The 21,890-nt window shown below is 36.8% G+C and overlaps 1 protein-coding gene across 1 annotated transcript in view; it reads left to right on the forward strand.

Moving 5' to 3' along the window:
- The window catches only part of SPON2 (spondin 2), a 132,250-nt gene that overhangs the window by 74,989 nt on the left and 35,371 nt on the right, over nt 1-21,890 (forward strand). The window lies entirely within an intron of this gene.

Here is a 21,890-nt window from a genome sequence, read left to right on the forward strand (position 1 = left end):
CAGCTGCAAAATAAGAAAAGGAGGTGCAATAGAATGTAGATGCAGTTTCTGTTGGCTTGGGAACACCAGGAAAGTGTGAAATGATGTAATGTTTATCAGAATTGCAATAGCAATTTAAACAGAGAATCAGAAGGCATGAAGCATTTTTGTCTCGACCATCCAACTCATCAGCACTCTGCCTGTTGTCTTATGTAAGTTATCTTAGACTTGTGTTTTCTTTTAGAGATAGCTAGAACTAAAAAGATTAGACTAAGTGTTTTTCTCTGATGTCAGAACTGCACTACTGAATTATTTTAAGTATTTCTGTGTGACCTCCGAACGTTTGACTAGCACTGTATAGTAGAAAGTAAGTATTGTGGTTTTAATTATTCATTATTAAATATTTTAAAACCTTTTAACTGTGGCTGGTTTGTGTAGAGATAAGTTAAGCTCTAAGAGTACATTGCATGTATATAAGGATCCTGTATCAAGTCACTCTAATAAGCCTTGAGACTGTTTAGTCATACTACCAATTGGATAATAATATTGCACAGTAATAATTGGACACCCTGAGTAGCTGAGAAATATTATCTGGGTGGTGGCAGGATTACTACCATATAGTCTGGGTAAAAGGGGCACAGCTGGAGAACCTGTGCCAGCCTTCCCCAGAAGTGTCTGTGTGGTTGTATAAACTTTTATCTCAAAGTGTGTGTGTGCCAGCTACTTGGGCAGGGACACAAAGCACTGGTTGGACAGAGAGGGTGCAGGAGATTTTAGCTTGCCCAGCTAGGCTGAGATCTGGACCCTATAACTGTGCCAGTGGGAAGTCTTATTGGGGACCTGAGGAGCAAGTGAGCGACCAGCCCAGGACTGACTGTGATCTCTATGTGCTCTTAAGGGACATTGCACTTTACTGTGTGTATTTGTTATCCTTTCCTCCTATATGAAGCACTCTCTCTGGTGTTAGTAGTGAGGACTGAGGCTCCTTTATTGCTGGGCCAGGGCACAGGCATCACAGGAGCTATTGTTTCTTTATACTTTTTTTATGCATTTTTTAACCGTATTGTAATGCATTATAACTGTGTGCAGCTTTACTCTCCAGGCTTCAGTTGAACGGGGTCTTTTTTCACTCACTTGGACTTTCTCAGTCAACAAATGCAAACAAATAAATACATTATGCTGCCATGACGTCAGTACACTTAAATATCTGTTGAAAGATATTCAGATGCATAAACTGATACAAAGCTTAAAAGTAATTTTAATTGGTTGCCATGAAACAACAAATAGTTCTATGCACACTTACATAGTTTTATACACAACAAAGCTTTACCTGATGCAATGAAGGTTGATTGTCTTTTTTAAATGAACAATATTTTCAAACTTTTTTTACTGTTACTTATCCACATGTACGGTTTGTTGCATTTTCTGAAGTTCTGTTGGGCATACTGTTGCCAATAGAGTTATATTAAAGTATGGCATCAGCTATACTACATAGGCTCAAACAGTTTCTTACATTAACTATATAAAAAGAATACTAACCGTATGAAAGTAAAGCATAGCAGGCTAAATTCTTTTCATCCTCTCTTTAGACTGGTGTCAATGTAATTCTCAGTTTTGGACAAGTCATACCCTCATTCCATTTTGATAAAGTGGAACAGGTCATACATCAGAATTGTGAATTACACAGTAGTGAGACTAAATATGCAAATGTCACTGAATGTAGTTAGCTTTTCAACAGTCATTTTCTACTTGGAGGGCTATACTTCTCATGGCTCATGGAGGGGCTTTCCCCTAGCACATTTAATTACTTATTCTTATCTCAGAGTTACCATAATTCTGAGGTACCACCTGCTTCAATATTCAGGCACTGAATTCCATGAATCTCAAATTTTGAAAATTAGATGGAAATACAGTTCCCATTTTGTTTCCTGCATTTGGTTAATATCTTCAGGTCTTTAACAGGAAGGTCCTAGTAAATCTGGCATTACTATGGCTACTTTATTTATTTTATTTATTTTACATTTGGTAATCGGGAAAGTCCGACTGGACACAAGTCCTTTTTCAGTGGAGGCCTGGGGAGAAAAGCTCCAGTTATAACAAAGGTTAATAAGACAACAATGACAAAAGATTCCATAAAATTACATGTGAACAGAGTGTTAAAAATAAAGCTATGATTCTGCAATAGACAGTAGAACAGTAAAACCATACACACAGTACTGCAGTTTATATTCAGTTTTACTGAGTAAAAACTCAGAATGATATCATTCCATGGTGTAAGCATCAAACAGTACATCAGTAAAAACACTCAAAATTATATAATACTATGGCGTATGCAAGCAATGTTGTGACTTGACAGGAGGGGAGGTGTGGAAAGAACAGAGTGGCTTAATAAGAGATAGTAGAAAGAATAGAAGTCTCAACCTGATAATATGGGAAGAGGACTTTGTCTAGGGATGAGCCAGAATAGGCTGGAGTAGAATTAGCCTGGGGTGTCACAGTGGCAAACCCAGTTTGTTTGTAGGTGTGTTTTGGAAGATTTCTTGAACAGAGATAAGAATGTTGCAGCTGTTATGTTAGTGGACAGAGTTCCATTTCTTAGCAATATAGTTTGAGTACAGGAAGGCCCCTGCAAAGTTGTTGGATTTAGTGACTTCAAGAAGAGGTTTTTTGTTGGAGTATAGAACTCTAGTACTGGAGTAAGAATGTATTAGGTTTTGTAGTGCAGGGGTTTTCTCGGGGTAGTTTAGAATCTTATAGGTTAGTGTGAGCTGATTGTACAAGAGAAAATGGGGAAGTTCTAGCCAGTTGAGTTGTTTAAGTGCTAGGCAGTGGTGTGTTTTTGTAAGGGCTATTGGTGGCAAACCTTGTTATTTTGTTATAGCAGGTGTTAAGTTTAGTTAGATCTGATTTTCTCAGATGGGTGAGAATGGGAGAGACATATAGAAGTGTAGAAATAAGATGGGTTTGTGCTATTTTACTCTGGTGCTGTTTGTAAGGAATTGTTTATTTCTATATAGTCCTCCCAGTTTTTTGTGTACTCTCTTTATGGTGAGAGAGATGTGGGTACCAAATCTCATGTTGCAGTCTATTTCTACACCTAGTAGCTTGGTGTGAGCGACTGGGGAGATGGTTGTTTTGTTGTTAGAAAAGATGGTAAATGAGGGTAGGGGTGTGGAGTGATAATTAGGGCAGAAAATGAGAAGTTTGGTTTTATTTGGGTTAAGTATTAATTGATAATTGGTGAGTCATTTTTCCACAGAGAGGAAAGAGGCTTGAGTTTGGTCTTGCAGTTCTTGGTAGGAAGGAGAAGAGCAGATAAGTGTTGAGTCATCTGCATATTGGATGACTGAGGCCTCTAGAGTAGAGGTATGGAGGTTATCAGTGAAGATAGAGAAGAGTAGTGGTCCGACAATGGAGCCTTGGGGAACTCCTAAAGAGATAGGTCATAAAGGTGAGAGTTCTTGCCTCCATTGAACTGCTTGCTGTCTGTCTGTCAAGTAGCTTTGGAACCAGAAAATGGAGGATGTACCAAGATTTAGTTCAGAGAGGGATTTAATCAGAATGTTATGACTGACTATATCAAATGCCTTGAAGAGGTCAAGAAATATAGCAGAGACATAGCTGCCATTATTTCGGTGGTTGTTAACTATGTGAGTGAATGAAATAAGTGCAATTGTGGTGCTGTGATGTGGCCTGAAGCCATGTTGAGTGTTTGAGAAAAGGTTATTGGTGCTAAGATAGTCCATGAGTTGTTTGTGTATGCACCTCTCCAATATTTTGGACAGAGGTGAGAGTATAGCTATGGGTCAATAGTTGGTTAACTCTTTTGAGTTACTACCTTTGTGGAGTGGTATGATGTGTGACATTTTCCAAATTTCAGGAACTAAATTTTCAGATATTGAATGGTTGATGAGGATGGACACAGGATAGGCAATGACATTGACAGCTATTTTCAGGAATTCTGCTGGTAGTTTATCGATTGCTAGGGTGGTAGGTTTTAGTTTCTTAAGTAGCTTTTTAATAATGTCAGTAGAGACAGGTTGGAATGTTAAGCCTTTGGTATTGTCATGGTACTTGGGTATTTGGTTCAGGGATGAACAGGTTTGGGCATTAGCAAGAGCAAGAATGGATTCAGTGAAGAATTTGTTAAAAGTTGTGGCAACGTTGAGGTAAGTGTCAGTTAAGGTAGGGGTGGGAGTGTCTGATTTTCCAGGGAGGAGAATATTGTTAATAGCTGTCCAGAATTTTTTGGGGTTATTTTTGTATTTGGTTTGTATGTTATGGTAGTAGTTAACTTTATCTAGTTTTAAACATTTCTTTGCTTTATTACAAAGTTCTAGATATGCCTGCTTGTTTGCATGGGAACTGGTTTTATGCCAGTGGGTCCATGCCTTGTTACTGGATTTTAGACAAGACCTAGTTTCTTTACTCATCCACGGAGCATAGTTGGATTTTACTCTGATAGTTCTGGATGGAGCTTGGGAGTTAAGGATATCTAGGAAGGTAGAGTTGCAGTATTGTACAGCTTTGTTAAGATTCAGGATTTTAAGGGGAGACCAGTTACAAGTCTGTAGCACATTAATAAAGTTGGTTGAGTTGAATTTCTTCTTGTTTCTTATTGTCTGGTAAGTGGCGGGCCTTTCTTGATATGCACGATGTCTTATTACAAAAGTTGGTAGGTGGTCACTTAAGCTGACAGGGAGGCAACCAGAGTGACTGATAAGTTCAGGCCTTTTTGTCAGAAACCAGTCAAGTATTGACTGTCTTTTGGTGGATGTTTCAGCTCTAGTGGGAGAATGGATGAGTTGGGAAAAACCATGGAGGTTGGTGAAGTTGGTGGGAGAGTAAGAGTTACAAGTTAACCAATCGATGTTGAAGTCCCCCAAGATGATGGTTTCTTCATGTAGGTTGTCAGAGGCCCATTGAAGTAGAGTCTCCAGAATGAGAATGTTATTCCCAGGGGGTAAATAGCAGCCAATTATAATGATACTTTTCTCAGGGTTAAGTATTAGTTTTGCAATTATAATTTCTGTATTGGATAAATGTGGAATCTCTATATTTAAGTTTTCTATGTTTATTTCATTTGGCAATAGTAAAGTTACTCCACCTCCTTTTTTGGAGGTACGATCATTCCATAAGATATCATAGCCTGGTGGTAGAATTTTGTTATTGGTAGTGGTGGGTTTAAGCCAGATTTCAGTTAGTAATACTAGATCAGGTGAATATAAGGAAAGCTTGGCATGAAGGTCGTGGACTTTATTGCTAATGTTTCTAACATTCATGTTTAATATGAGAAGGTCATTGGGTTTTCTGGGTAGGTGGAATGAGTTAAGAGATGGATTATGGTCATTTAACAGGATGGTATTGTCAGAAGGGCCTGGATTAGGATGAATGTCTCCACTTAGAGAGAGTGAGGCTGCAATATGTACTTTGGTTCTTAAGAGGTTAGTGATGTACTTATGATATTTAGAGGATAGTCTGTTGACATGGTGGGAGGGTAGGGTGAATTTAACAGTATAAGGGTCTATGTGCATGTGTATGATAGATGGGGAGATGGGGAAATTCGGTGTTATAGATTTTGAGGTGTAAGTAGTAGAAGTAGCTTGGTAAGGTACAGAAATGGGCTGTAAGTTGTGATACCTGGTATTGTAAGTAAGTAGTGTGAGAGCTGTTATTAGTATTGATGTTGTGTAAATATTCTTGTGGAGCATGATGTGATGGTATCAGTGTATGTGTGGATAGAGCTGTGTGTGCTGTTAGTTAGCACAGTGTGTATTGTGGAGTGTGTTGGGTGCTGGATATAATGGCTAAGAGGTAGCTGTGTATTCCTGCTTGGTTGTATTACTTATGTTGTGAAGGAGTGACTATTGAGCTATCAAGAAGGGATAGAGTGGGAGTGGTGAGGTGATGTGTGTGTGTGTGTAGTGAATGATGATTGGATGGAGGTGTGGTGTGGGAGTGGTTTGTAGAGAATACAGAGTGGGTAGGCTCAGCTGGAAGAGGCAGGAGTGCCAGAAAACAATCAGCCAGGTACAGCACTAGGATACTAGATATCAGGTAAACTGTACTATATTTGGCTGACATGCATAATTTCCTATCTGCTTTTTTATTGTGCACTGTCTCCACATGCCTTCTTTATTTACATAACTATGCATCTTACAGCCATTTACTGCCCTTAATTTACATTTGCATTGGGTAAATATGCCTACACAAGGCACAGTGAAGTTTACAGGGAGAGTCGGCTGAAAGAGTTCATGACACAGGTCAGATAAGGTTGCAGCCTCACATATTATAAGGTTAAATGCATTACATTAGTTTGGAAAATGGAGTAAAGACAAACATAAGAATGACTCTCAGACCAGTGCAATTTACTAATACATGAATATACAGATGATTTGGATTTAAGGCGTTTCTGCTGAATGTGAGTGACTAAACATGCGGACTGAGAAATTAATGCTAAGTCTAATGTTGTACTTCCACAAAGCATTCTTCTTTTTCCAGTGTACATTGATCTTAGAGTTAGTATATGTAAGTAAAAGGGTCATGGGAAGCACACAACCACACACCCCATATCTTCGTGTCTTGAGGTACATGTGGGGAAAGCTCCATGCAAAAACACTTTAATGGTATTGCAGCGAGTTTCACTGTTTACTGTATTTATATGCAAATGCCACCTTTTTTATAGTTACAAAACTCCTACTTTGTAGCTTCTAATTTCCAACAGGGACATTTTTAAAGAAGAATGGCCGACTGAATATATCTGAACATTGTTTCCAACCTCTAGGCACTTGTCCTTGTCTCCTTTCCACAAGCTGCCATCTTTCATTGTCCCATGCCTTTTTTAACTTATTCCATAATCCCATATTCTGCTTCCCATTGTAGATAGGGTGAACCAAGTACCTCAACTCGCTTCCTGAAGTAATACATTTTAAAATTAGTCCTAAATTTGTATCCTTTTATTAGTCAGTTTAGAGTTACTTATTATTTCATATAGTCCTCATCAGGTCTATCCTCATCTGCTTTTTCAAAATAGTGTGCATTCTTACCGTTGAATTCTGTCCTTTGTCTCCTCAGACACAAGTCCAATGATCTGAGCTTTACTTCTCACTCAGGTTCTACTGTGCCATTAACATTTGTGCATACATTCTCTGGATTTTGCCCTAGAATATGACTCCCATTAATGTGATAGATTTCCTTAAACTGCATGTACTAATTTAAGAACAACCTCATTGGTGCTGTTTATATGAGTTAAAGAACTCAATTCTAGGAATTCATCCTATTCGTTCTTTTAACTCTGAACACTGCCTTCTAATATCATACTGAGTAACAAAACAGATTGCCATTTCCTCACGGCAAACCTTTTCATATTGTGCTGACTGATACGTTAGCCTCCATCCTGATTTGAATTGTACTTTTTTACTTTTTTCCTGAAGGATATCTCTCCATAAATATATCAAGTCCAAGACTGAACTTCACTACACTAAGTGCAATCTCGGAGTTGCTATATTTAAGTAGCAGGGGGTGTGTGGGGGTGCAGCCCCACACATGGGTGGTGCAGGGGTGCTTGCCCTCCCCCTGATCATACTTGGTGACAACTGCTATGCATTATTTGTATTCTGTGTGTTTTCAGGATTTTGAGTTTCAGGATTTTGAGTTTTCAGTATTTTGAAGTTTCAGGATTTTGGTCTTCAGTCTTATGAATTTTGGGATTGTGATATTTCAGTCTTCTGAAGGGGAACTAAAAAATATATAATCCTAACTTCCCTTTCTCTGCTTTTCACAGCATAAGAAATTACCCCCCGGTCAAAAAAAAAAAAGAGCGAGAATTCTTATATTTATTATATCTAAGTACATAAGAAAGGCAAATCAGTCTAAATGAAATAATAAGGATGAGATGTTAAACTGAGGTCACATCTGATTGAGCTGGAGCTGCTGTGAATGTTAAAGATCCAACAGCATCTATTGAAAAGAGTAGAGGGAATTCCAAATGCCATGATCAAACTTCCCCTAGTACTAAAAATACTATCTTGTGTCTTCCATGAAGAGGCCTCCAGCCAAGTAAGATTAATTCAGTCAACAAAAGATAAATAAATAAATATTGTATTATGAACATGCATATGTCAACCTGCCATGGGCTGCCTTTTACAGCTATTTACTTGCCCTGGCACACTGTGTCAAGCATTCTTACTGACAGAATAAGCCACAATAGCCACTACCACACACAAAAATGAAAAATAGCTTAATTCAAATCTGCAACTCTTGTTTATTTAATACTTCCCCACATATGTTTTGCAACAGTATATTACACCCAACTCTGCCTCTAGGATTATCTTAAATTTGAATGCAGTTTATATTATTGGTCTGCCTTTAAACTGTATTAAGTCCAAGTATATTATAGATTCAGTAATCACTAGTCTGATGCAGCTCAGAAAACATTTAATGGTGTTTAAAGCACATTCATTCTGGAATATAAATGTCCATTACTACAGTCTTCTATACATGTTATAAAGGAATAAGAATTGAATGTTGACATTTCAGTCAATACATACAAGTTTATGGAGAAATTTTATAATCTAAATTCTAAAATCATAAAACCATAAATATTAACCATAAATAATATATGAATATAAATATTAAATATAGAATATTAAATATTAAATATAAAAGCTTGCAGCATCAGTTTTGCTAAATAAATAATTAACAATAAATTATGTATATGATTAAATAAGTGATGAAATATTCAGATGAAAGCATTAACTAATATCTTAAATGTATGACATAATAATGAACTATAATTTACACCATGTGTATATATATATATGAACATGACCATAAATAGAACAAACATAGAAATTATACTATATGTGCACCCTGTATTGTTATTACTTTTACATTGTATATCCTACCCTAAAATTGATAGAAATTAATAGATATAAGTATATATATAAAATATTAGAAAATAAATATTGAACTGCACAAGTAAAACATAAAAGTAAACAATTATCTAAACTAGATCATCAGCATCATAAAATGTATATATTAATAATAAATATCTAAAAAAGACAAATTACATACAATGTAACACATAAACCCTTTATACAAAAAACAATGTTTAGATATTAGGGTACTTGTTATGTATACCATATTTATTTTCATATATTTATATATATACTTATATTTATTAATTTCTATCAATTTTAGGGTGAGATGATATACACAGGACAATGTGGTTATGATACAGGGTGCACATATAGTATACTTGACCTACATTATCTATTTATGGTCATGTTCATATATATATATACACATGGTGTACAGTTTATAGTTCATTATTATATTATACATACATTATAATGTATAGTGGTATTTTATATTTCATCACTTATTTAATCATATACATAATCTATTGTTATTTATTTAGCAAAACTTATGCTGCAAGCTTTTAATATTTAATATTTAATATTTAATATTTATATTCATATATTATTTATGATTAACTATTTATGGTTTCATGATTTTAGAATTTAGATTTTATTGTTTCTCCATATATACATAATAATACTGTATACACACAGTAGATTTATATGTTATTTTTTATACAATACTTAATAGACACAATGTGTTTTTTCATACATTACACATACCAGTTAGCATATAGTTCTTTTCATTTATTATTAGAGGGTTGTGGGTGTGTGTATGTGTGTGGGGGGGATTTCTTTGGGCATTTATATACAATCAACATAAAATTCAACTCAGTTACATTGCTGCTTTAAGTTTTTAAAAATGTTTGCCTATGTATTTCATTGGATAACAGGCTCATTAGTATGTTTGTGCACATTATTTAAGAGTTTTTGGATGTATTCTGAAGTGTTCTGATGAAGTTCAGTGACAGCTTCTAAACCTAGGTCGGCTTTTATGTTTGGTTTTTCACTGAATAAATTTGTTTGGAGCGTTTATGGGCCTGGAAGTTTTATTGGAGAGCAGCAGTATTTATACCTTTGTTACAGCAGCCCCTCGCCGGTTGTGGACACTTTCTTCCTTATTATTTCAAATCAGTCTAAATGTTGGTTATTAAAAATGCTTTTCGTCCTTTGGATGAGATGTTAAACTGAGGTCACATCTGATTGAGCTGGAGATAGCTCGGGTGAATGTTAAAGATCCAACAGCATCTATTGAAAAGAGTAGAGGGAATTCCAAATGCCATGATCAAACTTCCCTTAGTACTATAAATACTATCTTGTGTTTTCCATGAAGAGGCCTCCAGTCAAGTAAGATTAATTCAGTCAACAAAAGATAAATAAATAAATAAATATTGTATTATGAACATGCATATGTCAACCTGCCATGGGCTGCCTTTTACAGCTATTTACCTGCCCTGGCACACTGTGTCAAGCATTCTTTCTGACAGAATAAGCCACAATAGCCACTACCACACACAAAAATGAAAAATAGCTTAATTCAAATCTGCAACTCTTGTTTATTTAATACTTCCCCACATATGTTTTGCAGCAGTATATTACACCCAACTCTGCCTCTAGGATTATCTTAAATTTGAATGCAGTTTATATTATTGGTCTGCCTTTAAACTGTATTAAGTCCAAGTATATTATAGATTCAGTAATCACTAGTCTGATGCAGCTCAGAAAACATTTAATGGTGTTTTCCAAAGCACATTCATTCTGGAATATAAATGTCCATTACTACAGTCTTCTATACATGTTATAAAGGAATAAGAATTGAATGTTGACATTTCAGTCAATACATACAAGTTTATGAATTTTATAATCTGATTAGTTACTAACATTATCATTACATTTTACATTCATTAATGGTGGAAGGGTGTCAGAAATAATATGGTTAGCAGATCAGATAAGGCAAATTAAAGGTTAAACCTGTTAAGTCGGTGGACCTCCTCAGAAGAAGAAAGTGACTGAAAAATGTTTTCATAAAATACAATGAAACAAAAGATAATATTAAGAGCAAAGTGAAACAATGTGTATCAAACTGTATTCAGATGAAAGCATTAACTAATATCTTAAATTTTTCACATCGTCAAAGCTGAAATGAGAGTAGAATTTAACCATTGCTCCTAAATTATACACAGAAGATGTACCTTCTAAATAAAGGAACAAACATAGAAATTATATGCTTTGAATAGTGAAAAACCTTAATTGTTATTACTTTTACATTGAAGTTCCTACTCTTAAATTTTGTAACAGAAGCTTGCAGATGTAGTTTGCATGTCTAAAATATTAGCAAAAACATAACCATTGAACTGCACAAGTAAAACCAGGATAAAAGGAAACAATTCCGGTAAACATTTTAAATTCATCTGCATTACTGAAAATGTTACAGGTTAATAAGTTCATAGGATGATACTAGGCTACTAGTCCTGAGGCCCTTATAAGCCTAGCCAAGAATTTTGCCCATGTTCCCTCAAAGTCAGCACCTGTTTCCTCTGTCCAGCAGGGACACAGGTGGGATCCCAGGGGGATATTTATTTTTTCCCATCCGGTCGTCCAGGTTCCTCTTAAATATGGCTGGAGAGGTACTCAGCTTGACATGGAGAGGGAGTCTATTCCACAGACGGGGGAGTCTTTGGGACACAAATCTATCCCACCTGTCACAGACCAGTTTAAGGCCTTGCGTGCGGGTTGCACGAGTGGAGTTTGTCTTTTGTATATGCAGCAACTCAAGGCAAGGTCTGAAATGGCCTTGCATGCCAGACACAGGTCACCTCTGAGCAGTCTGTATGAGACTGAGTAGAGGGACAGTTCTTTTAGCCTATCTGTATAGGACAGGTGTTTGATACCCTGGATTTTCCTGGTCAGGAACCTCTGTGGTCTCTCCAACTGCTGCATGCGCTTGGCAAGGTACATGCCAAAGGGGGCATTGTACTCAATAATGAGTCTGATAAGGGAGGAGTATAGGGATGTTATGACCTCCTTGTTCCTGGATGAAATGCCCTTATTTATGAGGTGGGCCATGTAGAAAGCCTTATGAACAATGAAGGCAACGTGGTGGTCAAAAGTCAGGTTGCTATCAACCTGGGTGCCCAAGTTCCTCATGACTGATTGGATGCTCAGTACATTGTTATTAATGTGATAATTAGTGGGGATAACATATTCCCAAAATGGGATAATGATGGATTTCTTGGCATTCAGTTTGAGGCCATGCTTCTGGCTCCAGTTATTATTTTGGGTAAAGCCCTCTTAGAGGATGGTCACATCACTAGTGGAATTTAAGACAGCGTCCTGCTTGCAGTCATCTGCAGACTTGGTCAGCCACAGACCACTGGTTTTGGCTTGCATCTCAGAAAAGTATATCCCAAACAGTAGAGGCCCCAAGAGCAATCCTTGAGGTACACTGCTCGTTACAGTTCTACTACTAGAGGTGGCTTCCCCTCCTTTGACTGAGGTGGGTTCTATCAGTGAACCAGTTAGCTACTCATCTAGTAACATATGGATGGTACCTAGCTGGAAGAGTTTATCTATTATGCCAAGTGGGTAATAGTGACAAAGACTTTGGCTAGGTCACGGTAGGCGGTGTGCACCGTCTTCCCCTCATCCATGGCTTTGGTGACTGTTTCAAAGAAGTCGACCAAGTTTAACAGGCACGATCTCCCTTTGACAAAACCAAAGTGTGTGGGGTCAAACGTTTGGAGGTTGCCAATGTCCTTGTTTATAAGGTCCATGATAATGCATTCCATGGCCTTGCAGATCAGGTTAGTTAGGCTGATGGGCCTATAATTGCCTGGGTCAGTAAATTCTCCACCTTTATGTAGAGGGATGACAGTGGCTATCCTCCATTCAGCTGGAATAAAGGTGGTGTTCAGGCTTTAGTTGAATAGTGTGTCTAATGGAGCTGAGAGCTCATGCCTGAGTTTATGTAGAATACAGGCAGGGATGTTATCGGGTCCCATGGAGACTGTATTTTCTGCCTTTGAAAGAGTATTAAGGACCTGCTGCCTGGTGATGAACAGAGGGGGGTGCTGGGGATGTCCTGGTTTACTGATGGGGGACAGGGGGTGAAGTTTTCACTGAGCCTGTCTCCAGCAGGTTGGATATACCTTTGGCATTTGAGTATGTGGTGTTATTGACCACCATTTCAGAGCAGATTTGGGTGTTACCTTTGAGATTGCAGATGTGAAGAAGGCCTTGTGATTGTCCTTAGTTGATGTGGCCAATTTGGACTCGAAGTTAGCCTTAGAGGATTTCACCAGTGACCTTATTTGCTTGTTCAGAAAAAGGAGAGATTGCATCCAACTTGGCACCTGCTCCTTCTTAGCCCTGGACAGCAATTTTTTTTCTTTCTGTTATAGAGGTTGTTTATTGCTGCTATCCACCAGACAGGTTTACTCTTCTTTGAGGAAGATGATTTGGTCCTGTCAGGTATTGCTGAGTCCATAAAGCTATATAGGTGCTCATATAGCTTTTTAGTGTAGGCTTGGAAATTCCAACTGAAAGATGGTGGCTGTGAAGCTGCTTATACCTGCTCTGAGGAGGATGTAGTCAGCTTTGGAAAGGTTTTTTCGTTTGACTCTGATAGGAGGAGGGGCAGGAGAGATGGTGACTTCAAAAGTGATTGCTTTATGGTCAGATCTTACCAAATAGGATGGCACTGTAGGGGTGCTACAGTGGCTACTCATATTGGTTAGGACCAGGTCCAGGATATTTTCACCTCTCGTAGGGATGTTGACCAGCTGATCCTGTGTAATGTTCTGTTATTGTATATGATAAATGCCACTGTGATAAAGAAGCAGTAGAATATATTGGGTTGTATACAACAATGAAACTCTTTTAGCAGAAACATTCTTAGCTGACAATATGCAGAAAACTGGAAAAATGTAAAAACTTTTGACATCAAAATGAAGATCATTGGTACATGAAGTAGTTTCTATATAAATGAAAGCTATTCATTTGCACCAAAAAGTTGCTTTAATATTACAAATAATCAGAGGAATATGATTGATATTTTCTGCAAAATTGAAAAAGATAACCTCAGGGAAGTAGGGTTTATTCCTGTCTGCAGTCTAGCTCTAGAAACGCCAACAGTAGGTCAGAGATAGAAGCAAACTGCAAAACTGCAGTATGTATGCTTATGCTATAAGCTCTTCTTTTTCAGGGCTGCAAATAAAAATTATGTTTTGATCTTTCTGTCACTCACTTCAAATCATAATCAGTGCTTCTTGATATCAATTATCCCAATGTTTCATCAATTAAAAGGTGACATTCAGTCTCAGGAGACCATTACCTAAGTAGCCATCAAGGATTTTCTTGTGCTTGCCTAAGTTCACACCCTGTGGCCCTAAAGTGGGCAACAATGAGGCAGAATCTACAATGCAGTCACTCTGATTGTTGCATACTCCCTTATTTGAACTTCAGTCTTCAAACAATGTGTGTCAGATCGGTGCATGTATCCTTGTCCTTCAGGTTGCTGCACTATTCATACTTTCATTTAGAGTCAAACCATTAGCAGATCAGTTCAAGTGCCTTACCCTACAATACAAGTTTCAGTCATGGGTTAAGACCTTCAGCAAGTCATCCCTTATAATATACGTTGCCATAATAAGTATCACTATCATGTTTAAATCCATCCGGATTGTTCCATTATTATTTTGATATGTAACCTATTCCAATTGTTGGCTACACATTCTGAAAACCAGTTTATGGCTTTATTATTTTTCTTGAATGTTTTAATGCCCTTATATGTTCCAAGAAGTTCTTTTTTTTTCAAAAAAAGTCAAAGGTTTAAATCCCTAGTTGTATTAAAGGCCAAAATGATATTTCCCCTTATGAAATTACAGTTAATTAATAATAGTCCCAGTCTCTACATACTTTCCATGGTAAGAAGTCATCTCAAATATTTATAAATCAAGTCCTGCAAAACTGGTGGGCTTCCATCATCCTGTCATTTTCATCTACCCTTGATGGCTCATCCAGCATCCAGGTCACTAAATGATCCCATGTCATCTAGACCCTAGGGAGAAATTTTATTCCTATCTGCCATGGAGAGTGGGATTTTGGATGCAATTTTTTTAGGAGAATTAAAACAACCACATAGAATATTATATTCATACAGTAGCAAAAAGTATTCCAAGAAATAAGCCAATATGGGAATGGAGAAAGGAGATTTTGCAAATGGGAATGACTGTAAATAGGGATACAGAACACAGACAAGAGGGGGCTGGAATTTACTGGAGAAACCTGACAAAAGAACCAAGATATTGGGAACATATAACTCAAGCAGGAAAGGTAATAGAGGTGGATGAGGCTATGAAGACATCTGGATTGCAGGCTACAGACAGCCTTCCCTACCAGGGCTTGATCTCAGAGTATAGACAGAGAAGGAGACAGGGTCATTTTAAGTGAAAGTCATATTCTGGTACAGTGTTATTTGAATCAAGAACAGAGGCAGCTGCTTAAAAAGAGATAATTAGTAGGGTATATAAATTACTGCACGGTAACTATAAGAATCAAACACAGGAGATTAGAAAAGATTGTGAAGTGAGACTGAAAAAGCAATTTAAACAAAAACTATGGGAAGACATATATATGGCTCCCAAATATGCAATCAAGTCTAAACTGTTTACTATCTTTCCTTGGAAGTATTTGCATAGGTATTATTATGCCCAAAGCAGACTTTAAAGAATTTTACCTCAGGTAAATAGCAAATGTTGGAGGTGTGATGCAGAAGAAAGAGGTAACTGGGAGCATATGTTTTGGGAATATAATGTGTTGACAGATTTTAAAAAAATAACAAAACGAATGAAGGCAGGGTACGGAGTAGTGCAGGAAAATAAAAGCCAAATAAGTAAAAAATACTGCACTAAGCCTGCAAGGTTAAATACGTACTGTACACTGTTTATTCAATAAAACAACAAAAATACACACAAAGTAAGCACTTTCACGACATCCAGTCGCTTCATCAGACAACATTCAAAGACAGTGCTCATCCTAAATAATCCTCTACAAAGTCAGTTGACTTAATTAATCACATCAATTAAAGTGAACAAAGTATTTAAAAATGTGTGTATATATAGTACATAACATATGATATAAAACACATACTCAGAAGCATTTGCATACATTTTAAAAACATTTAAGAACTGTGTAAAAACTATATAAAAACTATGTGAAATCCTTCTTTATAAAAACAGCTTGAGCACGTGGGATGTGAAGAACAAGAAAGAAAACAATGCATTAACAGTACATGTGCTACAACATGACCCTACACATAGTTTTAGATTTTTTGTTTTACAAGTATTAGATGTAGATTTTAGAGGGGGGACCTGGAGAATCGCACAGAAGCAGCAGAACAGAAATGGATTCTTCTGCTAAATGCTGAAAGATCTCCAGATCTTAACAGTACTTCTTCATTAAAACCTTTTCTGAAGGCATGCCCTCTTAGCCATAAATAAAGAATGCTGTTTTTTTGTTAATTAAGTCAGCTGACTTTGTAGAGGATTATTTAGGATGAACACTGTCTTTGAATGTTGTCTGATGAAGCGACTGGATGTTGTGAAAGTGCTTACTTTGTGTGTATTTTTGTTGTTTTATTGAATAAACCGTTTACAATACGTTTCTAGCCTTGCAGGCTTAGTGCAGTATTTTTTACTTATTTAGATTTAAAAAAATCCCTACACAGTACCCTATCAGAAATATTCAGTGAGCAAATGTCTGTAAGGAAATGATTCTTTCAAGCTGGGATGCAGGATCTGAATTGTCTAGTTATAGTAAGACGTTATGAAATTTAATTATATTGGCTGCCAAAAAAGCAATTACTAGAAAATGGAAATCGAAAGTCTACATCAACTGTTTTTAAGCTATTGAATATTATAAAAGAGAAAAAAGAACTGAAAGGAAGATCTTAGAAAAGGGACAGAGCAAATCACACTGAAATAAATGGAAATTATGTGAACAATACATGTAGAATAATGTTCAGGAGGAGGAGGAGTGAGAATTAAGGCAAGGTAGGAAATCAGTATTTTTTTAAATGTTGGACTAAAGAAAGTAGCAAAGAAAATATATGTAATATAAATTGTACTTAAATGGAAAAAAATGTTAAAATGGTTTGTTTTCTTTTCTATTAATTTATGTTTGCCGACATCTTAATTGATAATTTCATAAATGTTTAAAAAGCAGTGCCAGTGTCTCACTCATTGCCATCCATAAGTAGGAGGATCCCTGCTACCATTCCATAATTACCTAATACTAGTCTGAACCCTAAGGATGTATTATAAAGGGGTATGATTAACTGTGTGTGTGTGCCATTTAGCTGATACACAAGTAATCTAAATTAAAATATCTAAATCACTGGGTGGTCACAGTCTCCAAAAGCAACACTTCTAAGGTTGCACAACATCCCCCAATTTTTTTTGCATGGGACAAGTCTCCTGTTTCCACTTTCCACCAATTATGAGAGCATGCCCCCACACCTCAAACTCTTAGTATAGGTACTTTTCAAGGTTGTATAAACTCATTTATTTATTTATTTTATTTACTTGCAATTTGATTACCGGGGAATTCCACTGGGCCGAATTGATCCATTTTCAGTGGAGGCCCGGGGAGAAAAGCTCCAAGATGCATTATACAATGTTGATACAAATGATAGCTAATATTAAAGATCTTATGTAGAATAGTTACTCATAAATGCATTCAATATCATGCATAGTTAAATTCATTAGGCTCGAAGGTAGGGATCACACAGTTTAATTTGAGGAAAACAGATATGGGTTAGGTGTGGAAACCGTTTACATACAAACTTTTAAGAAAATGTAAATACGCTTTACATACACACATCAACAGTAGAATGCTATTTACAATATTTACAAGGTTGGGCTGTGTGAGGGTAGCTGTAGGAGGTGAGAGCTTAGAGAGAAGCTACAGAAATTGTTGAGAGCTTAGATAGGCTCATAGGAAGATAACTATGAGAGTTGTAGAGCTTGGGAACCAGAACTCATAGAAGAAGAACAATGTGGAAACTCACTTTCTTCCTCTTATCTGGCTTCACAGTGCAATGTGTGCCAAAGTAGTCCATGTAATTAAACACTGACCACAAGAAATGTGTAAACTCCTTTTATGATGTCTCAAGACTCTCTGCTCCAGACCATAACAAAACATAGGTTTCCCATTATAAAGAGGTCCCAGCAGTTCTACATTTATATCCCTACTATTTCCTTTAGCAGTAGTAGAATAAATCTATCCAGAATGTGGCAAAATATAGGTTTCCCATTATAAAGAGGTCCCTATAGCTCTACATTTATATCCCTACTATTTCCTTTAGCAGTAGTGGAATAAATCTATGCAGACATGAGAAAACATAGGTTTTCCATTATAAAGAGGTCCCAATAGTTCTACATTTATATTCCTACTATTTCCTTTAGCAGTAGTGGAATAAATATATCCAGACTGTGTGCCTTTCTCCTCCCAAAGCCCCTGCAGGGTTTTTTCTCAAGTTCCTCTTTCAGCGCCACCCCCATTTGTCCATTTCCCTTCATATCAATTTTAATCAACATTGTCAGTGTCTCAGTTCAAGAAAGCTCCTTGCTTCTTGCTCCTTGACTTCCATCAAGTGAATGATCAATTGATCACAGTCTCTGACAATTCAATCTAGGAGACTGTAATGCTTTCAACATATCTTTCAATAGTCTTTATCATTTTTAGTCACTCTGTATGATGATTTCAAGATAGCCAAGCTATGTTCCCACATTTGTTCAGAAGACCATTGCCATCTCTGTTTGGTCATTTCTACCCCATTTTTTATGCCATTTCAAAGACTTGAGTCAGACATAACTCCATCCTAAAGTTAGAAAAGCAGAAAAAGCTGCTGTCCTTTGACATATTAAGTGTACACCAAGACTCAGTGAAGCATTCATTGATTTGCTTGCCATGAATAAGCACTGAAACATAACAACTGGCATTATGGTCTCTATATTTTGCAGTCTTATTGGATTGTCTTGTGGAATGTTCATCCCTTGCTTTCTAGATACAGCAAATGCACAGGATCTGTATTTATGTCACCATTATCATCCGTAGGTTATAACAGTGTTGTGCACTCATGTGGGGCTTTGTTTGCACTACCAGTATGCATAAATAAAGCCATATGGATAATTAAGAGATGATATGCAGGTCATATCATTGAACTGAAGCAAATCTAACAATGTTATTAACGGTTACAAAATAACTTACACAATTACATTTCAAAAGCTTTTGTAGCAGAGGGTGCATGGGATGCCGACCTTGTACCAATGATGGATGTAGCAGCCCTTGTGGTGCACGAGGGAACATATGAAACTTTGGCTGACATCCACACCTACAATGAAGTATTGTGTCAGATAATACCTTTAATCTCTCTTTCTCTGAATTATTCGTTATCTGATATGTTCTATGCACCATCATCAGGTCTGGTATGTATTATCCTATGTCATCTGCAGCCCTTTCACATGTAATATCTTATGTCATCTGCAGCCCTTTTACGTGTATTATCTGATGTCATCTGCAGCCCTTTCACTTGTATTATCTTATGTCATCTGCATCCCTTTCACACGTTTTATCTTATGTCATCTGCAGCCCTTTCACATGTATTATTTTATGTCATCTGCAGCCCTTTCACATGTATTATCTTGTGTCATCTGCAGCCCTTTCATATGCATTATCTTGTGTCATCTGCAGCCCTTTCACATGTATTATCTTGTGTCATCTGCAGCCCTTTCACATGTATTATCTTGTGTCATCTGCAGCCCTTTCACATGTATTATCTTGTGTCATCTGCAGCCCTTTCATATGTATTATCTTATGTCATCTGCAGCCCTTTCACATGTATTATTTTATGTCATCTGCAGCCCTTTCACAAGTATTATCTTGTGTCATCTGCAGCCCTTTCACATGTATTATCTTGTGTCATCTGCAGCCCTTTCACATGTATTATCTTGTGTCATCTGCAGCCCTTTCACATGTATTATCTTGTGTCATCTGCAGCCCTTTCACATGTATTATCTTGTGTCATCTGCAGCCCTTTCACATGTATTATCTTGTGTCATCTGCAGCCCTTTCACATGTATTATCTTATGTCATCTGCAGCCCTTTCATATGTATTATCTTGTGTCATCTGCAGCCCTTTCACATGTATTATTTTATACCTGCAGCCTTTCACATGTATTATCTTGTGTCATCTGCAGCCCTTTCACATGTATTATCTTGTGTCATCAGCAGCCCTTTCACGTGTATTATCTTGTGTCATCTGCAGCCCTTTCACATGTATTATCTTATGTCATCTGCAGCCCTTTCACATGTATTATTTTATATCTGTAGCCCTTTCTCAAGTATTATCTTGTGTCATCTGCAGCCCTTTCACATGTATTATCTTGTGTCATTAGCAGCCCTTTCACGTGTATTATCTTGTGTCATCTGCAGCCCTTTCATATGTATTATCTTATGTCATCTGCAGCCCTTTCACTTGTATTATTTTGTGTCATCTGCAGCCCTTTCACATGTATTATCTTGTGTCATCTGCAGCCCTTTCATATGTATTATCTTGTGTCATCTGCAGCCCTTTCACATGTATTATCTTATGTCATCTGCAGCCCTTTCACATGTATTATTTTATGTCATCTACAGCCCTTTCACATGCATTTTCTTGTGTCATCTGCAGCCCTTTCACATGTATTATCTTGTGTCATCTGCAGCCCTTTCATATGTATTATCTTATGTCATCTGCAGCCCTTTCACATGTATTATCTTGTGTCATCTGCAGCTCTTTCATATGTATTATCTTATGTCCTCTGCAGCCTTTTACTTCCTTGCCAATGAACTGTGAGTAAGCTTTCAACATTGTATTCTCCAGAACGCTGACTGTACCTTTGTACTATGTGTTTATGAATTATTTTCAAATCTGATATTACACTAGGATAATATGTTCAAGTGCTGAGATGTTTTACATTTGTCATTTTGAACAAATGTGTTGTGTACATGATTTCTGTGAATCGAAACAGAAAGTCATAGTTTCTCCAGACTGTAATGGAAATGGCTTACTTTCATTAGTCCAGTCTCTCAAGCTCAGTTTGCATTTGCTCAAGTATGGATTCACAAACTGTCATTTCCGTGGCTAGATTTATGCACTCACTTATAAATGCATTATTGGTGGCCTGAGTTTAGTGCACCTTGTAGAGAGAACAAGACAAACATTGCATTGTCTGTCAGTCATCACTCTTTGTTCAATATGCAAAAATAATAAATTTTGAGGGATGTGAGCCACTTGCCCACTGAAAAAATTACTTACCATTTGTCCTGCTTGCTTATACATTGAGCAGCCTGAGTAAATACATTCAAAGGCTGTGTATACTTGTGCTGTAGCTGATGAACTTGTGGCCGAGTAAGTGTGACATGATTTTTAAATCATAGACATACTTAGTTGATCCAATGGAAAAAGGGGTAAAGTACATATGCTATGATATAACAGTAAGAAATTAATGGTTATAAAACACAAGATTATGTAATGTCTTGAACATTTTTACAAAATGCCTTTACTGACACATGTAAAGAATTTAAGTACAAAATATGAAAGGAGAATATAGTTGTTGCAATAACTATTTCAAGACAAAAGTTATCAAAATGCAAGTTGTTTCATGTTGAGTGAATTTTGTTTTTTTGAAAATAAATAAATAAATAAATAAATAAATAAATAAGGAATACAGTTAGATGTTTCTTTTCTTTTATGTTCTTGCTTTCCTTCTTTATTTCTGTTTTTTTTCAAAAATAAAACTGAAATAACTGTATTCTGAACAGGAGTGGGTGGCAGATTTTTCAAAGTTCTGCAAGATATAGTACAGGCAGAAGTGTCTTCTCTGCACATATGGTAGTACCTCGCTGATGCTACATTGTGCTGCCCCATACTCTAGGCTATGGTAGCAC

This window comes from Protopterus annectens, chromosome 2.part1 (genome assembly GCF_019279795.1).
Source record: "Protopterus annectens isolate FY-2018-M chromosome 2.part1, PAN1.0, whole genome shotgun sequence".
Lineage (NCBI taxonomy): Eukaryota > Metazoa > Chordata > Ceratodontiformes > Protopteridae > Protopterus > Protopterus annectens.